This window comes from Rhea americana, unplaced genomic scaffold (assembly GCF_003343005.1).
Source record: "Rhea americana isolate MKP2758 unplaced genomic scaffold, rheAme1 scaffold_64, whole genome shotgun sequence".
Classification (NCBI taxonomy): Eukaryota; Metazoa; Chordata; class Aves; order Rheiformes; family Rheidae; genus Rhea; species Rhea americana.
Window position 1 is genome coordinate 4,750,231 of NW_028186801.1, and position 14,663 is coordinate 4,764,893.

Here is a 14,663-nt window from a genome sequence, read left to right on the forward strand (position 1 = left end):
ATGGATCCTTACCCAAAAGACCTTAAAATGAGCTGGGAGCCAGATGGATGTACAATTGGCTTGGATGTAAGTCCGTCACACTGAAGGAGAGCCTCTGTACCAGGATGGCATAAAGAGAGGGATTTTCAAGGGCTTTCATAGTTGGTCTGGTGTGTCAGCTGCATCTGTTGTGCAGTGAAAGAGCGACCTCCAGAGCAGCTACGGGCACGATGCACTTAGTGTCCTGCCTGCCTCCTCGCTGCTTTGCAGGCAGTGACGTAACTTGAAATCTGCAACCCTACAGGTCAGACACAAAATTTCGAGGTATTCTCAGGTCTACTGTTTACACACTGTGGAGATACTGATTCTATTAAATGCAGGTTCAAACCAACATGGAACACTTAAAAATCCCTCCCTCTATGCTATATTTCTTTTGTTTTTACTATAGATATATAACAGTATACACAAGCCATTCTATATATAAATAAGAAAATTAAATATATGTTGCTTATCATTATTGCTAACTTAAGGTAATAGTTGATATCTAATAAAAATGCTCTGTTTAATGAGAAAACTTTGGTATAATCCTTCAGATGTTGTATGCTCTACCTGAGATCACACAATACAGAAAACTCAACAAGTGGATAGTATAATTGACTGGGAGTGTGAAATGGTTTCAGTGAGGTTTATGCGAAATCATTACTCAAATAATGGTAGTGGTTTGCAAAAGATCTTTCATGTAATGGAGTGAGGGGAGATGAACTGGCTACCTCACTCCTGAAAACTCTACGAGGCCAGAACTGCTGCCAGTAGATTGTTAATCTTTTTCCAGCTGAGGTGTAAATGATTGATGAGACATGAGGAGAGCATTGTCTCAGCTTTAAACTTGCGAACCACTGCGCAGCACTCTGGAGAGGAGGAAGCAGGAGGCAAGGAGTGAATTCATCCTGTGATCTGCACCTAGGGGGCTCAGGGCTACCTGCTAGCCCTTGCTCCATCAGGGTCAAGGCCCTGTGTCATGCAGCACCATCAGGCTCCACAGCCCCATCTCAGCCCTCCCTGGTGAGCAAACTGTGTCTGCCTTGTCCTTTCTGATGACTTGGAGACCTGGAGCATTGCTGGCCCTCTTCCAAGCTGCTTCAACAGCTTGGCAACACACAGCAGCAGCAGGATTTTCCAATTATAAACACTGACCACAAGTGACAAAAGCCAAAGAAAGGCAATAATAAATTGCAATTTTTCAAGTTAGACACTAGTACCCTTTACTTATTAAAAAAAAAAGAAAAAAGAAAAGAAAGAAAAAGGCCATCATTCTGGGAGCCTGCCAAGGCATTGAGCAAGTCTCAGCCATAGCAGCTTCTGATGATATTATTTTTAATCATTAGGGCTTATTACAACAAATGATCTCAAAGAGATGCAAGTGTTGATCTTAGATGAGAACAGACACAATCTCTTCAATCTCTTCATATTCAAGTCTAATAGAAAGAATCATGGAAGGAAGACGTGAACCTTTCAGCACGGGCAATGGACTGCCATAGAATTGGCTTGTTAGCCTAGCGTTCTAGCAATTAACACGAAGAAGCTGTATTTATTACATGCTGAAATGTAGGATATTTTTCTGGTAAAGTACAGTGGTGAATGCTCCTGGGAAATAGCATTGACTGAATGAGGTGCTGAAACAGAACTAATCGTGCATTTCACTCGCTCAGTCTACTCCAGAATTTAGCTCTCAGTGTCATGATATGGGTACACATTTTTGCAGGTGCCTCCTGATGTCCCTGGATTGACTTTAGTCATCATGTTTTAAGCATCCCAGTTCAGAGGAGCAGATTAGACACATTTGTTGACCCATGAAAAACACGGAGGCCCATTTAGTCTTACAGCTGTGTAAATAAATGTTCATGCATTTGCTTACTATTTTCTTCCTTTATCATAATTTCATCTGATTCCATATATCCCAAAGGCTTGGTGGAAGGTATGGATAACATGAGAATATGAAGGAAAAAATCCTACAGTATCTACTGTGGATGACTCTTAGGTAAATTCCATTTCTCATTAATGTTCCAAAGGTAGAAAATCAGGCACACAGACTCAAGAAAATATGAGATAAAAATAAGAAAATGTCTTCTCACAAAATGAGTCAGACGGTGACTGAAAACCTCTGTATGTAGCGTTTATATTTTTTCATCTGTATCAACATTTTCATTCTATCTTTGTCCTCCAGCTTCCACAGCYGTAGAAGGTGAAGGACAGCTTGGGAATAGATTGCCCAGGTGACAATGTCAAGATAAAAAAGGAGAGTGAGAAGATTTTGTGAGATTAATTTAGGTTATTTATATTTTGCTGGCTTTCCTTTTCTTTGCTGTTTTGGAACACTCCTCTCCTTTTACATTAAGATGACATGTTAGAGGTTAATGAGGCAGAAATGCAGAAAACCGAACTCTCTCTTTTAGATGTCATTAAGTTTTGTTGCCAAAATGGCATGTTCAGGGAAAAGGAGCAGGCAAGGTGGGGACAGGGCTCAGCAGCAGCCCTTTAATTAACTTGAGGCTGCAGAGGAAGATGGGGGCAGATGCAGGACTCCAGTGCCTGAAGGAGCAGTATCCAGCCCAGGCCACCCACAGCTACAGCAGGAGCCTGAAATTTTTCCCAAGACACAAATGCTTGTTTCAAGATGAGTTGGGCAGTGGAAAAAAATAAAGAAAAATAAGCAGCTCCAGTTTGCCTGATCCTACAGAGTGGGAAAGTCCCACTGTACTTGAGGAGTCTAACAAAAGCCAGTAGTCAATATTGATCCACAAGTTTGGGGCTTTAGCACCCAGTTAATATCTAGCTAACACAAGGATTGCAGCTTACAGAGTATCTTTTCAATTAATAAGAAAATGGTTAATTAGAGGGACAATGGCAAAAGTGGCACATATAACATCACGACTCTTCAAGGCATAATTTTCATCTAAAATAGTGGCCTTTTTCATGGATTTTTCCACAAAACTCATCTGTTGGTTTGTGGATGTAGGTTCGCTTTTTGTTTCAATGCTTGTTTTCCAAACTCTGGTGTACGGAATAGAAAACTGCATGACCATCTCAGCCTTCATCAGTCATCACCATCGCATCCCTGCTGCTGGCAGAGGGCACTTAGGCAGCCTGGGGGGGGGCAGTAACCAGGATTTGGGGTCTCAGCACAGAGGCCACCAGGGCCATAGCAGGAAAGGCAATTACTGCTCCTTGTAGTATAAAAGAGCAAGTAACACYTGCAATCAGAAAAAAACTTTTTGCCTTTAATTTGGAGAAGCCAAAGGCAATATTTTCAGTTTATTCAGATTTCTGAAGATTTTCTTGTGGAAATTTTGTTGTGCTATCACAGACACTCAGCRGACTTTTATTTTTGTTATTTGTTCCCCCTCATGGATGTTCTGAGTTGAAAAACTCTGGAAGACCTCTACAGTGATTGGGTGCAGCTTTTTTACATTTTCTTCTGAAATAAGGAGTGAAGATGGATATGAGCTTCATGYTCAGCTCTGGTGTCAAAAAGAAGTTTCTGGAACAAAATAGCAACAGCTGTTTAAAATGCCGAAATGACTAAAAATAACGAGCACTTCAGCTTAACATAGGTGACACACAAAGAAACACTGAGAGGCATTTCCAAAAGAGTCTAAATTAATTAGATACCTAATTTCTACAGATGCCAATTGGACTTAGGTGCTTCACTTAGTTATGTATCAACACACAATATTGCCTTCTCCCTTAGAGATTTGCGTGCTGCCTCTCAGCAACGTGGGGAGGGAAGGCAAACGTGGCTGTTGCACTGAATTAGCATGGGTGAGCCCTGCTGCCCCATGAACGAGCCAGCCAGACCTTCCAGAGCTGAGGATTTTGATACCAGCTTGCAGGTGGACTCAGTCCCCTCACCTCTGTCTGTCTGACACATAAATCAGGTTGTCCTGCTGCAGGAGAACTCGGGGCATGGGGGTTCTTGCCCCCATTTTCTGTATGGCTTGAGACATGTCGCAGACTCTCCGTTGCCCTGTCTGTAAAATGAGAGCAGTAATGCCTCCGGGCATGGTGTGTGCCTTCATGCAGTAACACAAATCAGCATTTCCAGAGCAATTAAACATTTGAATGACCAGCAAAATATGGGGCCTTCAAATAAAAATCTTTAATAGGGAATAAATGACAGATGCCTTATACAGCCCACTTACAAATATATTTTGTGTGGTATCTTCACAAAAACACAGCAAAACAACGATTATTAAATAAACTAACTGACAGTTTGAGGTAATGAGTACAGACAAAATCTTATTGCCATCTCTGGACAAGTAAAGAAAAGCCTTTTAATTTTTCAGACGAAACTCTAGGTGTCACTCTTATAAAACAAGACTCAGGTTGGTCCCAGCGTACATCTGGTTCTTCAGTTAATGGAGAAAGTGTTAGATTGTGTTTCATAAGTAGTTTTTTTGAATGTAAAACTGAGATAGATATGTCTTTTTATCCAACTACCACAAACTTACTTAGAAGAGAAATTTTAAGTGCAGGAAATGAAAGATGGGCATACAACCGAAGACTGGAGTTACGTATTAGACATGAACTTAGTCCCTCAATTTGCTGCAGAATTCCTGCATGATCTTAGGCAAGTCATTTCACTAAGGCACTGCTCTCATTTGGAAAAYGGAAAAAGCAGCTACTGTTTGCATAAGTTAATCTATCTTTGCTTTGGGTACCAGAATCATCAAAAGGAAATTAATGAATAAGTGTGCTGTTGATTGTTGTCAATACTGTTAAGCATGGCTTGTTTTATCACATTATTTCACTGCCTTTTTGGAATAGTGACTCTTACGACAGAGAAAAAAGAGTATTTTGTGTTTCTGTTATTGCAAAAGTAAGAATGAAAAACATGACTGTATATTAAAATTATCACTAGCTCAGAACTTCTTGAGAAACACTGACCTAGCGGAAAGTGGCAGCTGTACACATAGCTCTGGTGCTAAATAAATAATACAACAGTCAGCAAAGACAATAGAATTTCCATCAAAGATAAGGGCAATTACAAAATTTCTCTATTTTCTCCATGCTTTTTTTCTCTGCAGCGCAGAACTCCTCAGGGCAGAGACTCTCTCTCAATAAGTAAGCTCTGCTGTAAACAGAACAGTTCACAGCAAGTTCCTCACAGCTGGAGCTGTGAGCTGGTATCATAACGTAGTCCATAGTAGGCATCATGACAATTTCCTTCAGACAGCAGTAGAAGGAAGATAATTCTTCCTGAAACACAGGAATAAGAATGGGATTTGGACACTGAGGTAACTTATGTTAGATCTGTCCATTTGGTCACCATTTCTTCAAGCTGCAGTAGAAACTAGCTTCCAGAGACTTTAATAGCAGACTTCATGACTGTGAAGATGTGTGACCGAGAATGAAAGACCATTTGGTCTAATGGTTAATAAGATGCTCCCTAAAGCAGCCTGCTGTAGCCACTGAGCCCAASTACTGCACACGTCATCAAGGATGATGCATTCATGGGAAAATGCTGCAGGGAGGCAGCGTGTCTGTTCAGACAGGGCTGTTACTGGGAATGAAAGGYGACACTACCTTGCAAGAAAGCACTGTGGTCAGTTTGCAGTGAGTGGCAAGTGATCTCGCAAAGTTCTTTACACTGAAGGTAGAGACTGCTAGAGTGGTACCTACTAGTGAAAACTAACAGTAGCTAYGGAGCTATAGGAGACACACTCTCCACGAGCATGTGCAGAAAACATTCTTGCCTTACATCCAGTTTTCATTTTAAAATCAGTATTTAGTTCAGTATTCCTATTTTATTGGCTCCAATGGAAAAGAGATTAGGAAATATGAAAATCCATGGGAAGCTTTGCTGGAAGGAAGAGGAAGGCAATGGGAATATACTATTGATGAAAGCTGGAGACTATCATGATACAAAAAGTTGGCAACATGTGACTAGAGAAGATTTGAATGCTAATGTGCAAAACATGGATAATTTTTTTTTTCAATTCCAGTGATAGGAATGTAGCTCTGAAGGCAACAGTAACCCTGAAATCACAGGGTAATTCAGGCTGGAAGGTACCACAGGAGCTCTCTCGTCCAACCTTCTATTCCAAGCAGGGTTARCTACAAGGTCACACCAGGTTGCAAAGGGTTTTATGTAGCTGTATCTTGAAAACCCCGAAGACTGATCCATAAAAGGCTATCTTTGAAAGGCCTCATTTATTGRCAGAATAAAGAATTATAGAGCTGGAAGAGCCACACTGCAAGCAGTGGAACTGTGCAGCCTCAGAGATGCTCTTCTGCCACCAAACTATGCACATGATACCCAGAAGCCCCCTCGTTCCCCCTGGAAAACCCACCTGCATATCCAGATTTAACTAAATCAAAAACAGCTGGTCCCGTGATCACTGTTGGCCTTCAGCAGCTCCTTGAAAAGATAGCTGAAGGACAAGGAGCTTTATTCCCATAAAAGAAAGGAAAACTACATGTAACTATCTTGCCATAAAAAGCTGGTGCAAGGTGAAAGAGAAACTGCAGGAGTGCATCTAGCAAAAATTGGTTTCGCAAGAGAAAAAAGACCAAAYGAATTATGAAATAAAATTAAAGTAGATGAGAAACTGCAGCCATTTCTGTTTCAGTAAGTTATTTCTGGAGAAGATAGCAGTTACTTCACTTGTAACAGTGAGGCTTTTATTTTTCATCCAAAATGAATACAGATGCAAAGAAACAACACCGCCATCAAGAACACCACATGCCAAGGCTGCCATCTCTGCGATATTAGAGTTAAGAAACTGAGCAAAGACCTTTGAGCTCCCCTTTCAGCGGGTCTGAGAGTCAAGGATGTGGTCTGAGACCCTTGGGGTCATGGAGAACAGCACATTTAGGCTTGCTCTTACTCCAACTCCTCACCTTGCAATGTGGGCACCACCAATGAGTTTTTCTTTGTGCAACCTGTAAACAGGCCGGGCAAAACTCTCTGCTCCTCTGCCAGTGATGCTGGGTGCTTCGTGATGGCAGGGAGGAAGCAGGATAGTGCCCGTGTGCCCGGCTAGCTCACCCACTGCCACAGCAAGAATGGAGACACTGCTCCAAAGCACCACAGTGCCTCACTGCCTCGTCGCGTTTTGCAATGCCTTTTTTTCCCATGTGTTGAAAATTCAAKTTTTTTAATAGCAATAAATAACAGCTCCCTGATTATTATTCCATTGTTTTTGAATACTCGACGATATGCTGAGAGCCTCCTAAAATAAAAGCACTTTGTCCTCCATTCCCTACCATCCATCCACCAGAAAAAAAATCCTTTGAAAATCTATGAAAATTTTAACATTGTTTAGTGAGAGAGGGTTTATTAGGAAGGTGGAAGTGGAAGAAGCCAGTGTGGATGTACAGAAGAACAAGAATGACAGTAGTTGACTACATGAGTATGGAGTATTCAGCTCTCAGTCTTAACCTTAATGGGTTGCTGTATTTTGCACATAGAATAATTTGATTAAAGGGCAGCAGGGAGTGAATCTTCCAGAATCTTTCAGTTGTGGAGAAAAGAATAAAATTCAATCTCAGCTTGTGAATGAGGTTGCATAAAGACATTAATTTCATTCCTGTTACAAAAACATTGTCCAGGATAGTCTATAATTGTGATAATGTTTAGGCCCTGCAATTTTCAAATAGTAAGAGGGAAATAAAATGTTTCTTATGAAAGGGATAAAATTAATGCAAATCTGTTGAATGAAACTGAGGGACATTGTGGGGAGATTCTTGCCCTTTCTGATTCTAGAAATGATTGACTTTGTGTGCTTTTAATTATCTCAGAAACGCATGTATTTGTCAATGACAATTCACTCTCTCTGAACCACACATAAATGTTGCTGATAACTCTGGAGGAAGACCATGCAGTTTGCTTCTTTCAAGCTCTTTATCAAGCACTGAGGCAATGGCATCAAAAAGCAGTCTTGCTTTCTTTCCAAGACAAGGTCATAATTGGCAAAGGTGGTGKTGTCACTGGACAAGGTTTGCATGACTAAATAAGGAGCTTCAATGAAACTCTCAATAATATCATCACAGGCATCACAACAGGAGCTGAGATTTGCGTTGATACCACAGATATGTCACCACAGAGAAGATTTGCTTTGGCCATGCTTTCTGCTTCTGCATCAGCAGCACCGGTAAATGAAGTGTCTTCCAAAATTCCCCWAAATCACAGGTCAGGATGCCTTGAAAAAGGAAGAAAGGGAGTCCCACTGGGGTATTAACAGACCTCGGGATGGACAGCTGTGCACCTCCTGGCTACAGTATCACATCCCAACACCAACTTGCGTCCTGCAGCTGATCACGAAGGCAGGTTTGTTTGTTGGGGATGCAGTATTTGCCAAAACCCGAACTGACTAAGCTGAACGATACAAACATCTTATCTGCAACATATGCAGTTAACTGGTGAACAGTTACCTGGTGAGCTGGTGTCCAGTGTCAACCTGGCATGCAGAATTTAATTTTTCTTGGAGGGATATGCCTATTTGCTGTTGGTTCTCAAATGGCCTTTTAGGAGATCATGATATTTTTGTTCTCTTTAAGGCCTCTGTGACTTTCCGACACATTTATGTGATAACAGAGTCTGGCTTATTAACGTGCGTTACTTGCTAACATTAACTGATTGATACATTTCCTTCCACCTCCCCCCAGCGCTGCTCATCTAAGTTATCTTGGTACTTTTGGTGCAACTGTGTTTTCTACTGAACTGATGAGAAGGAAATAACTTCCTCAATGAAACAAAGACGATGGGAGTTATTTTGCTTCTCCTAGTGATCCAGTCAGCAGTAGGTTACAGTAAAACACCCTGCGACTGAATTTATCACTGAAGGTGAAGCTCGATAGCCCGTGTCCAATGTTAATATAACGTYGCCGATTATTTCCTGTTTTCTCCCTCCCCCCAAAAGAAAAAATGGTATGTGCCAACCCAGCCTGTTGTCCCTAACCACGAGCGAAGAAGTGACTTATGTTTCCTAGACAAATTTTGTTGTGTCAGTGCAAAAGCTTTTCTCTGTTCCTGTATAATGACTAGGGAATAACCAGTAGCACTTTCCAAGTGATGAAGAAAGCTCACAGAGATAAACCACAGGTGTGGTAAATTACTCACTTGATAAAGTATTTACAATCAAACCTTCTATACGTGAGGAAAAATTTTTTGTGAATGAGAAACCACACACTGTCAGTGGAAAAGGCAGTCTGTTTTTCTACCCGCAGCAGAGGAAAGGGTGTTTTACGTAAAATTCTGTATAATCACTCGCAGATGTGAATTCCAAGCCAGCGGACAATTAGAACGATGACTGGAGAAGAACAGCCTACGTGAGTGTTAAATTCAGAATTTTTTAGGCAGATAACAAGTATCACCCCCGTTCCTGGTAGGGCTCCTCTGCTCTATCTCCTTCCTCAGCTACAGGGAGGGAAACCGTGACGTGGATGGTCATCGGGTTATCACACCACTTCCCTGTTTCTCTGTATTTTTGTCATTTATGGGCTCATTTGCAGCTACAGGTGGAATGGAAGTGAATATTTGAAATATGTGAATATTTGGAGATTTTTGAAAAATTTCCCATTCTACTTGAGCAAAGTCGTGCACAAAAAGTTTGGAGAAAACCACAGCGATCCTGGCTGCAAATGGCTAGACAGAGGGGCCAGAGCCTAGGAGCTGGGGCTGTGATCCAAGTCAGCAGYTTGGCCTTTCTGAGACCCAGAGCCCCCTGCATCACCTGTCCTAATGTGATATCTCACCACAGATTTTATTCTCATCCTAAATTCACACTCTCAGTAAAGCGTCTGCAGCATTTGGCACCTTCTGGTGAAGTGCTTCAACAGGTTGGCATCTTTTGCCAAAATGAATTTTGTTACCTACTTCCTGACCAGCAATGGATTTTATACTCTTATACCTGTAAGCTTGTAACTGACCACATCACTCAACTTCTCACGGGGAAATACCAACACATGCAGACCTATCTGTGGTTATTGATTAGCTCTCTGACAGCCTTAATTATTTTTCTCGAGGATTTGGAGGAAAATTCAAAATGGGTATGGACGAGGTCTGTGATACCAGAGGATGAGTAAGGATAGAAACTGATCACAGTTGATGTTCACTGCAAACAGAAGGTGYTTTTAGGCTACCAAAATCGAGATCATGGTTTGTATTCCTCTATATAGAGGGAAAAGAAATGACTCTTAAGGGGAGATTTTATAACTGGAAGATTAGAGGCCACATGGATTTCCTGGGGGTCTACATTCTGATAATAAATACTTCTTAGATCTGAAAATCTAAGACTAGTATTTCTGTGACTGTAAAAAGACATGAAAATGATTACAAACAGTTAGTACCGTACTATGGCAAAAAGAGTGAAAACAAGTGCTAAACTCATCCCTTAATGACGATTACTGAGTGGAAGCAGAAAGTTATAAATTCTGCATGTAGTTTCACTACTGATTTTCTGAGTCTGCTTCAACTTTTCATTTCTTTGAAACATTGAAATATTGAAAAGAATTTAAAGAACAATTATAAGAAAATGTGCCTTTTGGTAAAAGCAAAACATTGAAGACTGTTAAAGACTACATTAAGCCTATGAAAGGGAGAAAAAAACCCAACTAGATTGCAGTTTATGTGGAAAAATTACACTAAAAGAAATGGCAGGATTCTTCGGTCAGACAGAAAAAAGCACAATAAAGATCTACGTGCTGTTTCTAAAATCAGAAAATCCAGTTTGCCTTGAACTAGAAATAAGACAGCAGCGCTCCAGACCAACTAGTATAAATTATTACTTAAGTCTGTAAATGGAAACTATCTGTTTCTTTCAAGCTTTATTTTACATTAACCACAAGAGGCAGAACTCTGTGGTGCAATGAGATGTTATGAAAAAGCCAAGCAAGATGCTCCAGAAGTTTTTTTTAATCTATGAATCCTTTCCTATTTTAATAAGAAGACTGTTTCAGAATCTCATATTCTGATTGCCAGAAACCCTCTTCTAACTTTTGGTATAAATTCATTCATGACCAGTTTATCCCCTTCTTCTACTAACCATTTATTCTGTTAGCTTAAATGCCTTACCGATTTTGCTGTTTTCCCACTCTAAAATAGTTTAGACCACAGTTATGTCTTCTCTCAGCCTTTTCTTTTCTGAAGCTGAACCAGCCAAACTCTTCAAGACTTATTTTACAATATAGATGCTCAATTCCCTTGCTCACCACAACACTCTTTTTCTGGATTGTTTCTTCATCGCACTCAGCTTTATGGCACTGTGTTAACTCGTAACTGTACATCGACATTATTCCCTTCCTCCCTGTCCTGGAAACATCTTGCCCAGTTTACCTTCACAATGCTTTTTTCTATCACGCTGCCTTGATAGACTTTTCTTGTGAAGAGCTAGTAGCACACCTGAGTTGTTCCCATCTTCCAAGGGACGTGCTTCCAGCTTCTCACAAGCAGAGTCCGCATGCCTGACCTTGCACTTCTTACTATCCCATTGCCTCCTATTTTATTAATCCCGTTCTCAAGTATTATTAATCCCACTCTCAAATAAATCAAGTTCTTGGCTCAACCCATCTTCAATAAACCCAGGCTATATTTTATCCTTTCATTTCCATGGCTTTAACAGTTGATTATTTCATAATTTGCTTTAAAGACTCACACATCACTCTTGTCAGATAACAAGTCTATAGCTGCCTAACTTGTTATTTCTCCCTTCCTTAGTGACAGCTGTTACATTTGCTGTTCTCCAGTCTGACGGTGCTATTCCTCATTTGACAGATTGATTAAAATTTTTTCCTACTGCAGTTTCACTTTTATTTGCCCAGTTTTTCAGTTTGCTTCCTCAATGGGAGAAGCTTTGACTCTGCCTTTTTGCTTCTGCTGTTGCCTCAAAGGAGATCATTTCCACTGCTCTCACTGTCAGGCATCCTGATGTTGCCTCCATGTTCTACACAGTGACTGTCAAAATCATCTTGCCCATCTGCTATCCTTGCCAGTGCTTCTTAACATCCCTGTCTGTATTAAACATAGAGAAGAAGCATCTCTATAATTTTGGGGCTACACTATATACAATCTTCCAACCCAGCCTTAAACTTATACTGTGCCAATTTCACTTCTTTCCTTATCTTGTTTACATGATTATGGCATGTTTTGCTATTTTTCTGCCTCTATATTTACATGGGTTAATTTAGTGTGAATTTGGGAAGCTTTTTGCCCATACCCCTTTTTGGCATCCAAGAAGGAGTTATCACTACTGATCAACTTTCCTTTCTGTCCCTCAGGGCTCTGCTGTTTCCTGCTGTTCTTTAGGGGCTGGCTATCTGAATTGGCTGCTCTCATCAAAATAGGATTATAGAAAAGCTGAGGTTGGAAGGGAACCGTGGAGATATTTGGTCCAACCATCTGCTGAAAGCAAAGCCTCAGGTTASGTTATCCAGGGCCTTGTCAATCTGAGTCCTGATTATTTCCAATAAGGGAGATTCCACCATTTCTTTAGGTGACCTTTTCCAATATGTCATTATTCTCATGGTGAAGGTCTCCTTGAAGCAACTTGTGCCTTTTGCCTCTTCTCTGTGACTACCTTACAGGTAGTTGAAGACTGTGATTAGATCCCATCTGAGTCTTCTCATCTCAAGGCTGGACAAAACCAGTTCCTTCAACCTTTCTCTATATGTCGAGGTCTCCAACCCTCTAATCACCTTGGTGGGCCTCTGCTGGACCCTCTCCTATTCTTCAATGTTTCTCTTGAACTGAGGGGGACCAAAACTGAGTGCACCATACCAGGTATGGCCTGACAAGCGCTGAGCAGAGTGGGAGTGATTGCATCCTGTAACCTAATGGTTGTCTTCTTGTTGATACAGCCCAGGACAGTTTGCCTCCACTACTGCAAGGATGCAATGCCCACTCATGTTCAGCCGACCAGCAGGATGCCTAGGTCCTTTTCAGTAGAGCTACATCCCAAACAGTTACATTTTTCTTTTTTTACTTGGGATGCAATTACTGAAGAATTGTGCATTTTTGATGTGCAAAAACTCAAGGCCTGCTTCACATTCACTTTCCTAAGTTTTCAGACCCAGTGATGAGTTTGCTTAACTTATCAAAATGTTTCTTTTTGAAATAAAAAGCCTTTGCTGCAGACTTATCCTACCTTTAAAGTTAAAACTCATGCTGTTATCCAGTCTTTAGTCAGAGAAATAATGTCTCCCATAATGATACATTTCCCATTACTATTTACCTTTTAAATCATATTATTATTTTATTATATTTTATCTTCATCCAACCAGGGAATTGAATATCAGACTCCTAACGCAACTCCAGAGGACTCTGTTTTACCATTTCACACAATCCCGTTCTGTTTTATCATTATATTCCTTTTGATGTTTTGACTATTCATTCCTTCAGCAGCATACAAAATCTCTCCATCATCTCTGTTTTTACTCTTGCTTTTCCTAAACTTTGTCATCTGTGTTGCAGACATGGCTACTACTTTACTATTCTGTTTTCATTATTCTTGCAGCCTGTTTGACTTTCTCAAAGACCTACCGACTACACAAACATGTGAATCCCAACAAAGCAGAACCCTGTGATTCAAGTGGATTAGAAAGCCCATGTGAATCTATTCCTTACTCAGATGATTTACATGTCATTATCACTGACCCTTTAAAAACACATTCGAACTTCCTTGGAAGTGAAGGAGGAACAGATGCATCCCACTACAGCCTCTCATGAGTTTAATTCAAGATAAAATGATAGYGATTATAGAAGTGTTTTAATAGGTTTCTACGTGAGCCAAGTAAGAGAAGATTCATGACTTTCAGTAAAGTAACTATTTTTAAGTATGCAGTCACTTCTGTGAATTTCTATGTCCCTTTCTGTGTACTTGTATCTGACTACTCTGGTTAAAGGTCTAGTATAGGATATATTTTATTTAATTCCTTGCTTTCTGTTCATTGGAACTTTCAACTTCAGGGCAAAACATTTTAAAAAGCAACACCAGAAGTTGTGCAAGATGCATTAGCAAGAGGAACAGTATGGTAGGAGCTGTTCTGTAAGTCAAACAGTGTGGTTGAGGGACCAACTTTCGCACTGAGTGATAAATAAAGAGGTAAAACAGTGATGAGACTTACTGCTTTTTCTCAAATTCTGAGCAAATTACTGAATGCGCTCAAAAGTTAATGAGAAGAAGGAGTTGATAGAGAGTTAGAGAAATTGTCCAGGTTTCATTTCTTTAGGAACAAGGTTGGCAACCCAAGGTTGGCCAAGAGGCCACGTTACTTGCCTCTTGATTATTTTAAAACACGCTACTTGGGATTGTATTTTATTTTTCTCCTATCCTTGTTTCTTTTATTCTCCTTTTAGAATCTTGTTTTGTTTTAGATTGGGGCAGACACCCAATAACATCTTCACAAAAACAACAGAATACTACTTTTCCCATTTCTTTAGCTTTTAAAATATTTATTATTAGCCCATTTACTAATTAAATCTTCACATCTCATAAAGCAATCTGATTAAGTGTCTGTTGAGAGTACTCTGTATTTGTTAGTTTAGGCCTTTGGAAAAAATAAGATGTATGACTTTAAAATAAAATGCATCTACACACGACACAGAGTAGTTTTGCTATAGGCGGTCTTATTTCCTGTGGAGATGAAGAGGAAACGCACTTGGCGTGTGAAGCATTTCTTCAGTTTAT